Consider the following 19926-nt stretch of genomic DNA (forward strand, 5'->3'; position numbering starts at 1 on the left):
TGGCAAAAAGCCAATCCCCTTATCTAACTAGGTTGTTAATCTTTTTCTTTTTTAGTAGGTGTTTCTGCACAAATCTAAACTCAACACAGAAAATGGCGTATAGCACAAACATGATAAATATATGCTTATATTTTAGCTTCAGCCTGTCCATTTTAGTATAACACCTTATATGATGTGTAAATCAAAGCAATCATCTTATAAATTTGTATTTAAACTATAGCTACTAGGACACAGGTTGCATACCTCAGCATTTTCAGTAAAAATGTGAAAAAAGGAATAGATATGTTTATCCTAAATTATTTATGTGTTGACATGGGGCTCCAATACAGTATATTGAAAATGCTTTTTTTCATTATGGTAAAGCATTTCACAACTGGGTTGACCTGTACTGCACTTATCTGTAATTTTCAGATATCCTTTATTACATTTATGAAATTGTAGTGTTCGGAATGACTATAAAAATTTGCCAGAATGAACCTGGTAACACAGGATAAAATATTATTATACATACATGTGTATATATAAAATATGTAAATATACATACACACATATCAGGGGCTGGCTGGTGGTTTTTAACCTGTGGTGCAAGTAAACAGCAATGGCCCATGAGTAGAAGCCCATGCCGAAAGGCCTACAAACATCTGAAGGGCAAGAAGTCATACCAAAAGATCAAAGCAATATGGCAAAAGTTTAATCATTAGAGGGAATATTGAAAGATGCCAACGGGAACAAAATAACTAAGCCAGAGCAAATCAAGAAAAGATTAAAAGAATACACGGAGCTGCTCTACAAGAGTGACACAATGATATGGGAAGAATCGGTGATTTGAAATGATAGCGAACCGAACATCTTAAAAGATAACGTTGTTGATGCGATAAAGCTTCTGCCAAAAAACAATGCACCTGCATGTGATGATATTCTAGTTGAACTAATAAAATCTCCTGAAGCAGCAGTTGATGTCATCACACGCCTATTTCAACAGATATGGACAATTGGTAAATGACTCAAGAACTGGACAATATTGGTGTTTATTCCCATTCTGAAGAAGGGAGATGCTACCAAAGATTACAGCTTAATCCCTCTTGTTATGGGATCTTATTTTGTGATCCCTCTTATTTTGATACACAGCTAAGATAAGCGCACGGTAGGGGGCTGCAGTCTGTAGCTCTATCATTTATCTGTCCTGGGTATCACTGCAATGCAGATACATGATGATTTGAAGTAGAGTGAGTGGCCCTGAAAGTAGTGCTCAGGCATGTGGAGACTGGTAACTATTAAACGCTTGCTCCAATCCCCCTATGCCTTCTTCTACCATTTTTAAGTGCCTGATTCGGGTCCCCGCAGACTTATATGGGTACCGGCATCTGGACAGGTATCTGGGATCAACACTGGGCCCAAACCGTGGTTTTTTTTAAACTCAGTTGGACCCTTTCAACCTGTGTATCTGTGGGTCCGCCCATCACTAGTAGAGATGAGCGGTTCCATCGAGGTTTGGTTTGCCGGCAACTAATAAGCCTAGCTCCACAGGCTCAAGCTTGACCCGAATCCCAGATCAAGTCACTGATTGGCAGTTTGAGTCTTCAGCCACATGCAGCAAGCCATAAGCAGAATACTTCTGGGGGGTAAGGTGGGCGGGCTTTTTCAAACTTTTTTTTTGTTGCACACTACATCTGAGCATGCTGTTGTTACCCCCAGTGTGAGCCATTCAAACACAGCACAACACAGCTTGCACAGGGTAGAGCACCAAGCGTACCTGTGCACAACGCTGCTTGCATGAATTTTGTTCCCACATACAGCATCTGATCCACAAACCCCAAACTTTATTTTGAAATTTGGTGTTCGGTTTGAAAATCAAATCTCAGGTTCACTCATCTCTAATCACTAGTATTAGTAAGAGATGACACAGGGAAAAAATATTTGACACACTTACTCAAATGTATTAAATACTTGTACAAATGCCTTTTTTGGTGATGACAGCTTCAAGGTCAGATTACTTGCTGGGCCATTCTATCTGCTTTATTTTCTTTCTCTGAAACCAATTGAAAGTTTCCTTGACTGTGCTTGGGATCATTGTCTTTCTAAAATGTCCACTCTAGTTTCATCTTCATCATGTCAGCAGAATTTTTTTTTTATCAAGAATGTCTCTTTATATTTGTCTAAGCATCCTTCCTTCAATTATATGACGTTTGCCGGTACTGTATTTTGAATAGCAGCCCAACATCATGATGATACCATCCGCAAACTTTATTATTGATATAGTGGTTTTGGGTGATATGCAGTGCATTTTAACTGTCAAAGATGGTGTGTATTATTGCATCCACATAGTTCAATTTTGGTATCATCTGACCAGACTATGTTCTCCCGGTATTTTAAAGACTTGTCTAAATGTTGTTAAACAAGCATTAAACGCACCTTAACATGCTTTTGGCTAAGCAATGGAGTCTTGCTTGATTACTTAATGTTTTCTCTGAAACAATTACATATGCTGATCTTTATGTAGCTCTCCACAGGTGGTTCTTGGCTATTGGACAACTCTTCTAATAGTTCTTTTCACTCCTCTGTCTGAAATCTTACGGGAAGCACCTAGTCGTGGTTGGTTAAGGGTGAAGTAATGTTCTTTCCACTTCTGGATTATAGACCACAACAGTGCTCACTGGAACTTTTAGTAACTTAGAAATTCTTCTACAACCAATACCATCAGTATGTTTTCAAACAATAAGGTTGGGAAGGTTTTTAGAACTCTCACTGGTGTTAACGATCATGAGATGTTTCTTGTGTGGCACCTTCGTAATGACACACCTTTTTCCACACTTTTGGCTATGACTATATAAGTGTATTAAAAAAATAGTGTAATAAAACAATCATACACCTCAGATAGTGAAAGCTGTGAATAGTATAGCTCCCCTAGGATAAACCAGTGAGAAAGAGCAGATAGAAAAACAAATCAATTGTAAACTTGCTTATTTTTAATTTGTCTGCTAACTAAAGCAATTTCATACTCAAATATACTCCTTTAAGAACAACAGAGAAATCAGTCCAAGGGACTAACGTCCACTTGCATCCTGGACTGGCCAGTCCCTGATTGATATTTATTTTAAAAAAATGAACAGACAGTTAATTAATGGGGTCGATCACTGGTCATTTGATTGCACTTGTGTGCAAAAAGGTGAAGTACAGTAGAGTGTGCTTATATAGAGACAGTAGTGAGTTGAAGTACAGTAGTGTGTCCTGATAAAGTGACAGTAACAAACCATAACAGTCTTAGTGAGATACAGCAATGGTGCATAAATTCAAAGCAGAACATATAAGTGCATCAAGGCTGGTCAACTCTTACCTTCAACAAGAAATATAGAAACAATAGCAGATGATGTCAGTATATCAAGTAATAAGGATTTTAATCAATGTTCCATACACTGGAGAAACATTAAATACTTTGATTCATTACAAGTTTGGAAAAAGTTGTAATAGGCCAAAAAAATGTCCTTTTAGTTTTGGACAAAACATTGAATACAAACTGATTTATTGAGCCTGACTGATAATACCTGTTGAGGTGAATTCACTAAGGGTACCGTCACACTTTAGCGACACAGCAACGATCCCATCAGCGATCTGACCTGGTCAGGATCGCTGCTGCATCGCTACATGGTCGCTGGTGAGCTGTCAAACAGGCAGATCTCACCAGCGACCAGTGACCAGCCCCCAGCCAGCAGCAACGTGCAAGCGACGCTGCGCTTGCACGGAGCCGGCATCTGGAAGCTGCGGACACTGGTAACTAAGGTAAACATCGGGTATGGTTACCCGATGTTTACCTTAGTTACCAGCGCACACCGCTTAGCTTAGAGTGTGCAGGGAGCAGGAGCCGGCACTGGCAGCGTGAGAGCTGCGGAGGCTGGTAACGAAGGTAAATATTGGGTAACTACCTTGGTTACCCGATGTTTACCTTGGTTACAGCTTACCGCAGGCTGTCAGACGCCGGCTCCTGCTCCCTGCACATTCAGGATTGTTGCTCTCTCGCTGTCACACACAGCGATGTGTGCTTATCAGCGGGAGAGCAACAATAAAAAAACGAACCAGGGCTGTGGGTAATGAGCAGCGATCTCACAGCAGGGGCCAGATCGCTGCTCAGTGTCACACACAGCGAGATCGCTAATGAGGTCACTGCTGCGTCACAAAAAACATGACTCAGCAGCGATCTCAGTAGCGATCTCGCTGTGTGTGAAGTACCCCTTAGCCATACTGTATATCAGGATGAGCAGCACAGACTGGAAGTGTTGATTTAGAGAACCTGGATACCACATGAAACAACAAGGAATAGTAAAACTGGATATGAGGGATGGCATGTTAATCAGCAGAGCTGGAAGTGCTGGATAGATACAGTAGAGTGTTTGCACAGCACCTATGACAAGTTGAAATAAGTAGCCAGGAAGGTGACTTGATGCAGTAAAGATGAGTTTGTGTATCACACCCAAGCACTCAGAAATAGCAGAGTTGAGTAGGGATTCAGCCACTTTGTACTGGTTATGCATAACGCATTCAGGAACAGCAGAGCTGAGTAGACAATCAGGCACCTCCTTGTAACTGAGCATGGTGTTTAGATAGCACTGAGGAATATCGATGAGCGAACCTGAGGTTTGATTTTCAAACCAAACAACTAAACAAAATCAAGGTTCGGGTTCGGGGTTCGGATACTTTATGTGCAAACTTTACTTGTTGTGCTCTGGTACGCTTGGTGCTCTGCCCAGTGAGAGCCGCTTGCAGTGTTTGAAAGGCTCGCACTGGGGGTAACATCAGCACAATTACATGTAGTGTGCAACCCAAATAACAGTTTAAAAAAGCCCGCCCACCCTCTCCCGGAAGTAATCTGCTTATGGCTGGCTGTTTGTGGATGAAAACTCAAACTGTCAATCAATTACTTGCTCCGGGGTTTGGGTTAAGCTCGAGCCAGTGGAGGATGCGGGCGAACCGAACTTCCACGGAACCGCTCATCTCTACTCAGGAATAGCAGAGCTAAGTAGACAAACAAATACCTTGTTGCAGAAGAGCTAATGTATGGATAGCACTGAGAAAATACAGAACTGAGCAGGTAATCAGACACCTCGTCAATGCAGAGCTGGATTTCTGGATAGCACCTTGTATTAGGATAGCTGAATGTGCAAATAGTGCTCAGGAACAAAAAACCCAAGTAGTTAGTCAGGTAACTGGTTGTAGCATAGTTGAGTTGGACAGCATGCACTTACATCTTGATTACTTCAGGGAGGATAGAGCCACTGGAGTCAGCTCTCTCTGTGCTAGCAACCTGATGTGTACCAGCACACAGAGAGCTGACCATAGGGGAAGGAAGAAATGAAGGCCATTGCTGTGACCAGGACAGCTAAGTAGCAGTACAAATTTTTCTCTTTTTTAGGAACCCTCATGGAAGAGATAGAAAAGGGAAATTAAATGATTGTCATGAAACTTGTTTAGTAAAGTTGGAGCATTAATGTTCTTTTTAGGAACCCATGGATATAAAAATGTGGAGTTGTACAGCAAATGATGGGAAGTAGTAATCACAACTGAAACAAGGGTGCTAAATACCGGTCAATCATAATTGACAAGAAGAAGAAAAAAGAGACCAGCATACAGAAGCACTGCACTGAGTAATAAAATACAAATCTTTATTGGATGCAAAAAAAATATTAAAAACAATTAAAACCAATATTTAGGACAAGAACCCATAATAAATCCAAACACCACAACAACCAAATTATACAATCAATAATCATGTAACAAAATGTGCATAAAAATACATGTACAATACAAAATCTACTGAAACAAAAAGGATCCAGATGTACAAAAATATCCCATATACAATTACTGGAACAGTTAAAGCATAAAGCTGTAAAGGTAATGGTAAAAATGGTAACCATTTCCTTTACAGCTATGCTTTGGGGATGCTGTTTTTAGAATGGTGTCACTTTTTGTTATTTTTTTTGTTATATAGGCCTCTCAAAGTCACTTCAAATGTGTTGTGGTCCCTAAAATAAATGGTTTTGTAAATTTTGCTGTAAAAATGAAAAATTGGTGCCAAACTTTGAGCCCTTCATATTTGCTAAAAAAAATAATAATATTTCAAAATTGTACTGATCTAAAGTAGACAAGTGGGAAATATTATTTATTAACTATTTTATTTGACATAATTGTCAGGTTAAAGGGCAGAAATATTCAGTTTGAAAATTGCAACATTTTCAAAATTTTCGCCAAATTTTTTCACAAATAAACACAAAAAATATTTTTCTAAATTTTACCACTGACATGAAGTACAATATGTCATGAAAAACTAATCCCAGAAGCACTGGCAGCCGTTGCAGCATTCCAGAGTTATAATGTTTTAACCTCGTAAATTGACACTGGTCAAATTGAAAAAAATTGCCTGATTATTAACGTGAAAACCATGCACTGGGGTAAAGGGATTAAAATATAAAAATGAAAATAATCAAGTAAGAGAGATTAATTTTAACAAACAGCAAATTGTAGAAATGATTGAACTTATTTCAGTGTAATTGAATTCTCCTTTAATTTTCAAAAATCCACATAATTCTCCATAACATAGATTTCTTGCAATTCACTCGTCACTAATTCACCAAAATGGTGGACAGCTCAGGCACCATTTTCCTAAACCATAGAGGGACAAGAAAGCAGTTAAATAATACTAATGCCTGACAGCTCACCTGCTCTGCCACTTCCACTTCCACATCCTGCTGTCCAGTCCTTTGCCTTTCCCTCTATTTTCCCCTTCGAATGTGTGCATTCTCTTCAGCCTCTTTATTTCAAGTTGTGGTATCCAACTTAATAAAGCCTCTGACTTGTTTGTACACCATGCCATTGCGGAGCACATTATGATAATTGTCACTATGACGCTTGTCCCGCAGTGGACCCACCCCCACTCACCCTGGAGGAGCGGAACTAAGCGGCTATCAGATTCTTCACTAAGGCTTTTGATAGAAAGGTTAGGCTTGCTGCTGCTAGTAGCCACCAGGTATTACTCCAGGGGAACTCTCGGTACAGTAGCAGCTGACACCAAAGGGTCGGAGACTTTAATACAGGTTCAAGGAACAAGCAGAGCAGAACCACAGTCTGGAGAGGATTCAGTTACTGGTACCAATAGGATAGATGTTGCAGGCTAGTCAGATTTTGGTTATGGTTCATGGACAGAACTGGTTCGGGTACAGGTGCAAGCATATGTGGAACAGCCTGGTGCAGCATACAGCCATAGAACACGAACACTGGATACTGAATACAGTTGCAAGATACAGGATACAGATACTAGATAAAAGACAGGATACAAGAACAGGGTAAATGCACAGAAGTACAGTGTCAAGAATCTTGTTGCTAAGGCACCTCCCTAGGAGGAAGGGGGCCATGCATACCTAATGCCTCCCAGCGATAGCCTGAAGGACTGACATAATTGAGAGCACTGCCCCTTTAGAAGGCAGAAGATACAGGTGCACGCTCCCCAAGCATGCTCTTAGGAGACCTACACACCTTACACAGGTCCTGGGAGTGAAAGGCAGTAGAGAGGACAGGAAACGTGGTGAGAACAGGACTGCCAGGAAAGTGAGAGTGGCAGCATCCTTACAGAAGGAGGAAATAAGACAGAGTAAGAATGCCGCTACTGGTGTTACAGCACTCAATAACATCTGAGGCCTTGTAGAGTTGTAAAGTCACAGCCTTGAGTAAGATCAAAGAGGCTCTGATACATGAAGGAAAAGAAGAGATTCAGAGGACCACATAGTGCGCATTTGATGGCAGGACTAGAGATGAGCGAGTACCGAAATATTCGTAATCGCTACACTCATAACGAGTACTTTGTAATACTCACATATTCATTCCAAATAGCGAGTACAATGCAAGTCAACGGGAAATGCGAGTAATTTTCTGCTGGACCCAACAAAGAGGTCTGGGGGCCTGATGAAAAGGCTGAAATGAATGGTAAAGTGATGAAACTGAATGGTGAGAGCCTAGAGAACATGTCTGCATGCATTTCTGACTCACATATGGTTTCTGGGAATAAGTATTACACCACTTTTACAGATGCACAAGAACACCTACCAAACCTAACCTAAATTGCATTTTACAGGCGAAAAGGTTAAGAAACAGTTTTTCCTGCATAATCACTTGTACATAAGGCTAAATAAACCGAAGAAAGAAAAAATATCCCTTAGCATTTGTTAACACGTAGTGTTTGGGCTTTTTTTTACTTTTACAATTGAGAGGGCCCTGACATACATTTTGTAGGTCCCTCAGTCATAAATAATTTATAGTTAGCTATTCCCCAGCACTTTACAAGGCAAGCTAGAACATGCCAATTGGTATGTTGACCTTTGACCTGAGTGAGGAGCCTCAAGTGTTCCTGTAACATACGTTTTGAAGGGACTGCTGTTTAGGCAGTCCCACCTTCATTGAGACTCAGATAGTGGAATACATAATCCATAGCAGTTTACAATGTGCCCATTGTGGCGGTGGGCTTTACCCTCCTCCTGCACCTCCATGTCATAATAAGGCCCTAAATTCAAGTTTTCAGAGAGCCTGAAGGTGTCAGGAGACCTGAGTTTGGTGAAGGCCCTGAGGTGACGCAATAAAATACGTTTGGGAGGGCCCTCGTCTATACAACACCTACACATGAACTGGGCCATGTGGATCAAGCTGTAAACAGGCAAAGGTTCTGTGTCCTCACCAGGGGGAACAATACCCATTGTCTCCTCACACTGACTCATCTCCTAGTCCTCCACCTCCTCCTTTCCAGCACATCCATGCTGGACAGATATGAAGCTGGGGTTAAGAGTCCCCTGTGTAGTATTGGGAGTCCCCTCGGTAGCATAGAAAAAAAAAGTCCTCTCCATCCTCATCCGCCTCATCATCACCCAATGTTGCCTCAGAATATTAGATGGGCTGGGTAGTTTCACTCATTGGGAAATCTGTGTTGCTGTGCTGGCTACGCATGTCAACGGTCCAGGTCGGATCAGTGTACTCATCATCGACCACCTCATCTTCCATCTCATCCTCCTTCGCACATGAGATTGTAGGCTGACCTGATGGCAACTGTGTCTCATCATCAGCCTCCACATCTGAAGACAGTAATTCAGATTCCTCAAAGTGGCTTTTTTCTGGCCATAGGTACTCAAATACTTGTGCATCAATGCACGTCACCTCCTCATGTCCCTCTTCAATGCTGCACGGCAACAGGTCAGAGCCAACCAAAGGATACGTACAAAACAGATCCTCAGAGCGGCAAAGCTTATAGTCATATGTCTGCTGTGATTGATGATGGGGGGGGGAGGAGGACCAGTTTGAGGATTGGATGGGTCAGCCTTCTGTGTATCCATAGTAGACTGTGTGATTGTGGAAGATTTGTTGCTGCTTGAGAAATGCAAAGATGCCTTGCCTGCCATCCAAAACAGAATCTTGCTCTTCTGGCTTCAACACACGTTTATGATTCAGACCGAGAAATTTGGCAGGGAACATAGTGAATGCATCAAGCTTCTTCTAACCTTACACAGACTCAGTGCCTTGTCTCCCACCACTGACAACACCACGCCCACGTCCACATCACTTAACAACTGGCTTTTTTGTCATTTTGGGCTTTGGTGACATATTTTAAGATGTTGATGACACAAGCCAAGCAAACTTTGACCCCAAAAATATTGTGCAAAACGTACCAGTGAGTACTTTGTACAAGGCAGCCCAAAACACTAGTAGTGCTGCTTCGTATTTGACAAGTCCACTAGCACTGAATTAATGTGGCTGATGTGGGTGTGACAAGACAAGATGTGTGGCCCCCGAAATATTGGTAAAACAGATCCAGTGCATTTAGAGTGTCAGGCAGCACAAATGCTAGTAGTACTGCTTTGTATTTGGCAAACCCACTAGCAACATATTAATATGGCTGATGTGGATGGCACAAGCCAAGCTGTGACCTCAAAAATAGCGGGGGAAAAGGACCAGTGCTTTTAAACAAGAGGCGGAACAAAATGACTCTACTCAGTGTGCTGGAAAAAAAGAGCTCTGCCTCTGACAAGAGCTGTTCTTATATGGACACTGGAAAAACAGTTTAATCTCTCCCTACCTAATCCACAATCTCTCCCTCCCTGTACTGTGAGCTTGTTTAGTGGTTTCAGCTCGTAAAACAGCTGTTGTATTCTGGTACTATGATGGTAGTGACTGGCTTCTTTAAACTCTGTCCCTACTCGAAAATTTCTCCCTCCCTACACTACACTGACCTAGTATACACTGCAGGTAGCCCTAAAATGGCTTTTGTGTTATTAACAGGCCTAAACACTTTCCCTAGCAGCTGCTTGCTCTGTCCTTATGCTGATACAACGCTGGCCCCAGATGCAATGCTCGCAAAATGGCGGCAGAAGGTCTTTTATAGACCCTATGACGCTGCGCAGCCAGCCAATCACAGTAATTCCCCATCCAAGGTGGTTGCGGCATTACTATGATTTGTTAAACCAAGCATGTTTAGTGGCTGTAAATCAGGCGAGTGCACAAAAACTTGCAATGTAACGAGTAACCAGAATACCGTACTATCCGTGCAAGTAGCAAATAGTAACAATTACACTCGCTCATCACAAGGTGGGAGAGCTGAGGTAGGAAGTTAGTGTAAGTGTGGTGGACAATAACTATGGTGTTCCTGACCCTGAAGACACCAATCAAGTCAATGTGTTGTCAAGTAGTGTAATGTGAAAAATGTCTTGCCTCCTTTGTAAATACTGTGATGCAATGTGTCCTGTCAATTGTATTGTAAATGATATTCCAGTGTAATGTTAATGTAATGCATAGTGTATATTGTTTGCACAGAACTGCGTGAAAGGTTGAGTATGCCCAGTAACAAACCACAGGGACAGAAAAAGTTATATGTTGGAACTAGCCCATCTTGTCAGGGGTCAGCTGAAAGGTGATGGTTTATTCTACAAGGAGTCAATGAAGGCCTAATGTGTGTACATGACAGACGTATAGCCATTCGATCGTGAAGTTTGCATACAGTGGGTGGTTTGTGACAATGGAGCAAAGGAAACGGAAGACAAGGTAGCGTGATCCTCGGCAGTAGCTGGAGACAAATGGCATAACTAGCGTTGTTACTAGAGACTGATCCTCGAGCAGAGTGACAGAATGCAAACATCCAGGACCCTTAACAGTCAAGTTACTAGGTGTCTTCTACTGGCGCAGGTTTCTAGTTTGCCAAGCCATTAAACTATCAATGTACTGAGTTATTCTCAACTGGCATGTAAACGTAGTCAGACAAACGATTGGTTTCCCGATAGACGACTGGTTGAAAAAAAGCTTATTTTTTTTCATTATGGGACCCCAAAGGAGCCTGGATGTGGGACTGCAGTAAAGGAAGGTGACCATCAGAATGGACACTGTAATGCTGGAAGGGGTTGCACTGTGACTCACCATCCCAGTTAGATCAGATGCAACCCAAAGAGAAGTTGAGCTGTGTGTCATAATGTTGTGCAAAACTATATTGTGCTAGAAAATATGTGCCCGCTATATGGAATCCACAGCTGTGAATGAGAATTAATCACACAATAAAGAGTTATGGTTTAAAGAAGTGTTTCTCAACTTCAGTTCTCAAGACCCATCAACAGATCATGATTTCAGATTTTCCTCAATCAGGTTTTCAGGATTTCGTTAATGTTGCACAGGTGATGGAATTATTCCCTAAGTTCAGAGTAGAGCTGGGCTCAACTACGGGTATGGGGGAGGTGCTTAAAGGGAAAAACGTTACAATAGTTAAACTAATCCCAAGCACACAATCAATTGCAACAGGGTAATGCAAAAAGTGATTTTTATTATAATTATGCAAGCAGAAAAAGAATGCCACTACCGAAAAAGCAAAGACAAAGCCAAGCCAACGTTTCGGCCTTCACAAGGCCTTTGTCAAGGACTTGCCTGTAAAAAAATAATAGAGATTATATACACACCAATGAGTGAACAAAATGTACATATTTACAAGGAGTATATATACACACATACGTGTATCAAGGAATGACGGGTATAGACGGATTAGACGTCAAATGGGTGAACCACTGGTAGGGCATTTTGCTTTCAAAGAACAACTTGCTGGATGGAGAGAGGGATACAACAATAATAAGCACCATGGGAAAGATAGCAAGCAAAACGTACAGTAACCACAAGCACGCGCTGGTACATTAATCGATCAAATGGTAGTGCCGGCGGGCAATGAAATCATAAAATGATCCCTAAACGTTCAGAACCATCAGAGATGGGTAACATGGTGTACAATGCAGGACATACTGCATTAGTAATACAGATATAGACAGAGCACTTTTTACCGGACGGGCAGAACCAGGAGGAGGCAGCAGATTAAACAGTGTAACTATCTTAATGGTCAGGCGCCTAAGATTTAAACTAAATATAGCATGTATAGAAAACGCTAGCAATGGTATACAGATAAACAGTACATAGTACATAAGCGCAGTAGACAGTATGAGGTTAAAAACATACCCAGAATCAAGGAGGCATGAGGGGTGAATGGGTAGATGGGGGAAGTGCCTATGGAGAGACAGGATACAGTAATACAAATTGCTATGTATGTGGAGACCAGGCAAGTAGAGGTACGGAGTATAGACAGTGCAATTACCTTACAGGGCACAGGGGCAGGGGGACAGGGTCCCAGAGGTGCAGGCAGGAGGCATGTGGCAATGGGGTCTGTGAAGTAGCGGCTATTTGTAGCCCGGGCAATACTTCCTGGTGTGACTCATTGGGGGCAGGTGCGCAGGCGCCCGTGACGTCAGTGATGACGTGGGCTTGTTACTGCGCATGCGTCCGACGTCAGTGGGGAGCAGGAGAGGTGCTGTGAGATGGTGTTGTACATTACTAAGCGCGCATGCGCGCAGGACGTCACAGAGGGGGCAGATTCCAGGGACGTGATCCCTGTCAGCATGGGTCACAAGACTAAGCGCGCGTGCGCGCGTCGCGTCACAGGGGAGGCGGGGTAAGGGTAAGCGCAGTAGACAGTATGAGGTTAAAAACATACCCAGAATCAAGAAGGCATGAGGGGTGAATGGGTAGATGGAGGAAGTGCCTATGGAGAGACAGGATACATTAATACAAATTGCTATGTATGTGGAGACCAGGCAAGTAGAAATGAAAAAAAGAGAATTTCAGCTCACCCCTCTTCACTCTAGGATCCACTGCCGATGCACGGAACGCCCTGGCCCGGGCGGAGAATACAATCATGCAGAGGAAAAAATCCAGCATCAGAAGGAGAAAAAGTAGTAATAAAACTTGAACTTTATTGAATCCATTAAAAACAGGATGCAACACGCATGGAAGCTGGGGACACACAGTGAAACACAGGACTATCCTACGCGTTTCAACCTTGCGGTCTTAGTCATGGATAGTTTGGTATCTCTAGAATGGGAAATTTAAGACTATGCAGAAAAAGGGGCGTCATAGGTGCTAATTAGAAACAAACATTCACAAAGCTGTGCACTCGTTTAAAATCATGAAAAAAAAAGCACAATGAGAACCACAATATGATTTACAAACAGAGACACCAAAAAACATAAGTGGACATAAATTAATGAAAAAAAAAAGAAAAACAAAAGGAGAAATATATTAAAAAAAGTTGTATATATATATATACATGAGAACACGCAATAAAAATGGATGTATATGTATTCATGATAAAACCTTTATGTCCATGTATATCAGATATAAAGAAGCAAAAAACAAGATTTATTTATGCACCTGCATAGATATGTACGAATACCCAGGCACGCATCTATGCGGATATATAGACATGAACGCCTGAGTGCAGGATTATAGGAAATACAAGCGTTTTATTGAGAGAAAAAATTGTATATATGTGCCTCCCAATAAATATTGAAGCTATGAAAGAGCCTTATTTTAAATTTTGATATTAAGTACCCTGTTGATTTATTATGTTGGTGAGGGTTAACAAGATTTTATGTGAAATGTTTTCACTCTTGTGAAATCGCAGGTGCGGCTCACCACGGCCAGACACTCAAAAACACCGCAGAAAAAACTGCTATGCGATAGGTATGTGGCCGCAATGGGGAACCGCAACTACGGCAATGTGTATCAAGATTGAAAAAATCTTGAAGTATATTTGTTAGAAATCTAAGCTTGCCTTAGTACAACAAATTAATTTGCAGCATGCATCAAAGTAGAAACATGAATATAAAAAAAGGAGAGATGGGAGGAAAATGGAAATATATTTTATCAAATGTATCGAGGGCCATAAAAATAATGATAATATAATTTTGGCCAGGTCGTAAATACGGCTCGTTGAAACAGGACCCAAAGCACACTGCAGCAAAGGCTGCAGTGTGATTAATACAGCCACGACAGGAACCGCAACAGCAATCTGATACATATCCACACCATCAAAATGCAACAAACCAATCGTTCCATAATTGGAGGGAATAGTGTGTCATCCAAAATTTAATGGGAATGTATTGTATGTATGTATAAATTTGAAAAAATGTAATAAATGTTTATGTAGTATATTTATAAAATTGTATGTATGTGCCTCCCAATAAATATTGAAACTATGAAAAAGCCTTATTTTTAATTTTAATATTAAGTACCCTATTGATTTGTTATGTTGGTGAGGGTTAACAAGATTTTATGTGAAATGTTTTCACTCTTGTGAAATAGCAGGTGCGGCTCACCACGGCCAGACACTCAAAAACACAGCAGACAAAACTGCTGTGCGATAGGTATGTGGCCGCAATGGGGAACCGCAACAACGGCAACGTGTATCAAGACTGAAAAAAATCTTGAAGTATATTTGTTGGAAATCTAAGCTTACCTTAGTACAACAAATTGGTTTGCAGCATGCATCAAAGTGGAAACATGAATATAAAAAAAGGAGAGATGGGAGGAAAATGGAAATATATTTTATCAAATGTAGCGAGGGCCATAAAAATAATGATAATATAATTTTGGCCAAGTCGTAAATACGGCTCGTTGAAACAGGACCCAAAGCACACTGCAGCAAAGGCTGCAGTGTGATTAATGCGGCCACGACAGAAACCGCAACAGCAATCTGATACATATCCACACCATCAAAATGCAACAAACCAATCGTTCCATAATTAGAGGGAATAGTGTGTCATCAAAAATTTAATGGTGATGTATTGTATGTATGTATAAATTTAAAAAAATGTAATAAATGTTTATGTAGTTTATTTGTGTATGCTAACAATATTGAGTGATGAGATCCTGACGAGTATTTAGACCATGTGGTATACGGGTGTTAAGTTTTAAAATCCAAAAGGATTCCCTATTGAGGAGTTTTCTCCTATGGTCTCCCCCTCTGGCTGGCCTAAAAATCTTTTCTATACCCATGAACTTGAATGTATCGAGACATCTACCGTATTTTTCGCTTTATAAGACGCACTTTTGTTCCCCCAAATTTTGGGGGAAAGTAGGGGGTGCGTCTTATAAGCCGAATATACGGGGGGGGTGTGTATATATATATATGTACACTGCAGCGTCCAGGGGAGGTGGGGGTAGCAGCTCTGGAGCACAGAGAACGCTGCGGGCTGCAGCCTTTGATCTTCTGCACCCGCTCATATAATATGCACAGCCGCTGTCCATCTCCAATGGTGCTGAAATCGCACGCAGTGAGGGGCTGGGGCAGCGGTGCATATTATATGAGCCTGCGTCCCAGTGTGATCGCACATGACCACCCCTGTGTTAGATTTGGCCCCCAGGCTGCTGCTCATTCTAAAATAAAAAAGCTTTACTTACCCCTGCAGCGTTTCTCCCCGTGTCCCTGCTTCCAGTGTGATCAGGCAGGCAGAGAGCTCAGCCTGCTGTGCCGATCACATGACCGCACTGAGAACCAGGAAGTGGAAGAACAGAAGCACGGAGGAGACAGGAGGGAGCTCAGCGCTGGAGGAGATAAGGAAAGAGGGTTTTATTTTACTTTGGGCAGCAGCCTAGGGGCCATATCTGACACAGGGGGACTTGTGCGATCTATAGGGGCCATGGGCAGCACTATGGGGGCGATATCTGACACAGGGGGACTTGTGCGATCTATATAGGGGCCATGGGCAGCACTATGGGAGAGATATCTAACACAGGGGGACTTGTGCGATCTATATAGGGGCCATGGGCAGCACTATAGGGGCGATATCTAACACAGGGGGACTTGTGCGATCTATAGGGACCATGGGCAGCACTATGGGGGCGATATATAACACAGGGGGACTTGTGTGATCTATAGGGACCATGGGCAGCACTATGGGGGCGATATATAACACAGGGGGACTTGTGCGATCTATATAGGGGCCATGGGCAGCACTATGGGGGCGATATCTAACACAGGGGGACTTGTGCGATCTATAGGGACCATGGGCAGCACTATGGGGGCGATATATAACACAGGGGGACTTGTGCGATCTATATAGGAGCCATGGGCAGCACTATGGGGGCGATATCTAACACAGGGGGACTTGTGCGATCTATAGGGGCCATGGGCAGCACTATGGGGGCGATATCTAACACAGGGGGACTTGTGCGATCTATAGGGGCCATGGGCAGCAGCATGGGGGCGTTATCTAACACGGGAACGTGTGCAATACATAGGGGACCATAGGCAGCACAGGGGAACGTGTGCCATCACAAGGGGGCTATATTCAATATAAGGGGGCCATATCCAGATTAAGGGGGCTAATTTTAGGATGGGGGGCTATGAGGGACATATACCCTATATGATTTGTTTGAGGGACACTGGTATTATAAGATGGACCCCATTTAACATTAAAAAAAAAAAATTCTCTTTTCCTTCACCAAATTTGGGGGTGCGTCTTATAATCAGGTGCATCTTATAAAGCGAAAAATACGGTATTATGTACATCTACAAAGTGTTTAGAGACTGCTGAGATGTTATAGGCAGAAACATTTAAAGTATCAGACATATGTCGTCTAATTCTTTTTTTTAGAGGGCCACCTGTACAACCTATGTATTGGATTCTGCAGGTTGTACACTCAGCAAGGTAAATTACATAGGGAGTATTGCAGTTTATATAGCTTTTTACATTATATGTAACGCCTGTGTGTGTGGAGGTAAAAGTTCCACTTTTATTTACATGTTTTCATGAAATACATTGGTTATGTCCACAGCCATAGAAGCCCGAACAAGATAACCATGTTTTGTTTGTTGTACGGCTATTGATGACACTTGGTGACAAAATGTTAGCCAAACTCACCGCTCGTTTGGCCACAAAATTGATTTTGTATTTCTCAAGGATAGTGTGTAAATTGGCATCCTGATGTAGTAGGGGCAGATACTTTTTAATGATTTTGATTATTTCATTGTACTCTGGGTGTTTTTGAGTGTCTGGCCGTGGTGAGCCGCACCTGCTATTTCACAAGAGTGAAAACATTTCACATAAAATCTTGTTAACCCTCACCAACATAACAAATCCATAGGGTACTTAATATTAAAATTAAAAATAAGGCTTTTTCATAGTTTCAATATTTATTGGGAGGCACATACATACAATTTTATAAATAAACTACATAAACATTTATTACATTTTTTCAAATTTATACATACATACAATACATTCCCATTAAATTTTGGATGACACACTATTCCCTCCAATTATGGAACGATTGGTTTGTTGCATTTTGATGGTGTGGATATGTATCAGATTGCTGTTGTGGTTCCTGTCGTGGCTGTATTAATCACACTGCAGCCTTTGCTGCAGTGTGCTTTGGGTCCTGTTTCAACGAGCCGTATTTACGACCTGGCCAAAATTATATTATCATTATTTTTATGGCCCTCGATACATTTGATAAAATATATTTCCATTTTCCTCCCATCTCTCCTTTTTTTATATTCATGTTTCTACTTTGATGCATGCTGCAAATTAATTTGTTGTACTAAGGCAAGCTTAGATTTCTAACAAATATACTTCAAGATTTTTTCAATCTTGATACACATTGCCGTAGTTGCGGTTCCCCATTGCGGCCACATACCTATCGCATAGCAGTTTTTTCTGCGGTGTTTTTGAGTGTCTGGCCGTGGTGAGCCGCACCTGCGATTTCACAAGAGTGAAAACATTTCACATAAAATCTTGTTAACCCTCACCAACATAATAAATCAACAGGGTACTTAATATCAAAATTTAAAATAAGGCTCTTTCATAGCTTCAATATTTATTGGGAGGCACATATATACAATTTTTTCTCTCAATAAAACGCTTGTATTTCCTATAATCCTGCACTCAGGCGTTCATGTCTATATATCCGCATAGATGCGTGCCTGGGTATTCGTACATATCTATGCAGGTGCATAAATAAATCTTGTTTTTTGCTTCTTTATATCTGATATACATGGACATAAAGGTTTTATCATGAATACATATACATCCATTTTTATTTCGTGTTCTCATGTATATATATATACAACTTTTTTTAATATATTTCTCCTTTTGTTTTTCTTTTTTTTTCATTAATTTGTGTCCACTTATGTTTTTTGGTGTCTCTGTTTGTAAATCACATTGTGGTTCTCATTGTGCTTTTTTTTTTCATGATTTTAAACGAGTGCACAGCTTTGTGAATGTTTGTTTCTAATTAGCACCTATGACGCCCCTTTTTCTGCATAGTCTTAAATTTCCCATTCTGGAGATACCAAACTATCCATGACTAAGACCGCAAGGTTGAAACGCGTAGGATAGTCCTGTGTTTCACTGTGTGTCCCCAGCTTCCATGCGTGTTGCATCCTGTTTTTAATGGATTCAATAAAGTTGAAGTTTTATTACTACTTTTTCTCCTTCTGATGCTGGATTTTTTCCTCACCAGGCAAGTAGAGGTACGGAGTATAGACAGTGCAATTACCTTACAGGGCACAGGGGCATGGGGACAGGGTCCCAGAGGTGCAGGCAGGAGGCATGTGGCAATGGGGTCTGTGAAGTAGCGGCTATTTGTAGCCCGGGCAATACTTCCTGGTGTGACTCATTGGGGGCAGGTGCGCAGGCACCCGTGACGTCAGTGATGACGTGGGCTTGTTACTGCGCATGCGTCCGACGTCAGTGGGGAGCAGGAGAGGTGCTGTGAGATGGTGTTGTACATTACTAAGCGCGCATGCGCGCAGGACGTCACAGAGGGGGCAGACTCCAGGGACGTGATCCCTGTCAGCATGGGTCACAAGACTAAGCGCGCGTGCGCGCGTCACGTAACAGGGGAGGCGGGGTAAGGGGAGTATCAGTCTGTGACGGGGGTATGGGTGCTTGTCAGAGCGTAACGTCATCTAGGGGGCCAAATGTAATTAAGAGGTACGAGTCCCTGTATGTGGTTATGGACGTCGGTGTGTGCCAGCGCATTGCATTCATGGAACCGGGATATGTGCAGTGGGGAAACATATTATGAGTGACTGTGTGTAAAATGTATGTGTGGTATGTAGATGAGGAGTCAGTATCTAGGATGTAAAGGGGGGATTGTATGTGACTGTATATGAGAGCTCGGAAAAATGGGTGGGACGATGGAGCAGGTATATAGCTATATACTGCTGGTATATAGCTGCTTGTATATAGCTGGTATAGAATGGTAAATACTGCTGGTATATAGCTGGTATAGACAATGCCCAGAACTGGCAAACAATATCCCATCAGAGGTTTCTACACATGTGACATGAACTTTGTTGTTTACCTGATCAAATGCCCCTGCGGTCTCGGATATGTTGGGGAAACGACCCAACATATCCGAGACCGCATTAGTAAACACAAATCGACTATACGGTGCGGCCAGACTGTACTCCCCATTCCGGCTCACTTTGCGGCCAGAGGTCACTCAGTCTCCCAATTAAGGTTTCAAATATTAGAACATATCCCACTACCCAGAAGGGGTGGCAATAGGGTACAAATCCTCCGGGACCGTGAG

The sequence above is a fragment of the Anomaloglossus baeobatrachus genome, chromosome 2 (genome assembly GCF_048569485.1).
Source record: "Anomaloglossus baeobatrachus isolate aAnoBae1 chromosome 2, aAnoBae1.hap1, whole genome shotgun sequence".
NCBI lineage: Eukaryota > Metazoa > Chordata > Amphibia > Anura > Aromobatidae > Anomaloglossus > Anomaloglossus baeobatrachus.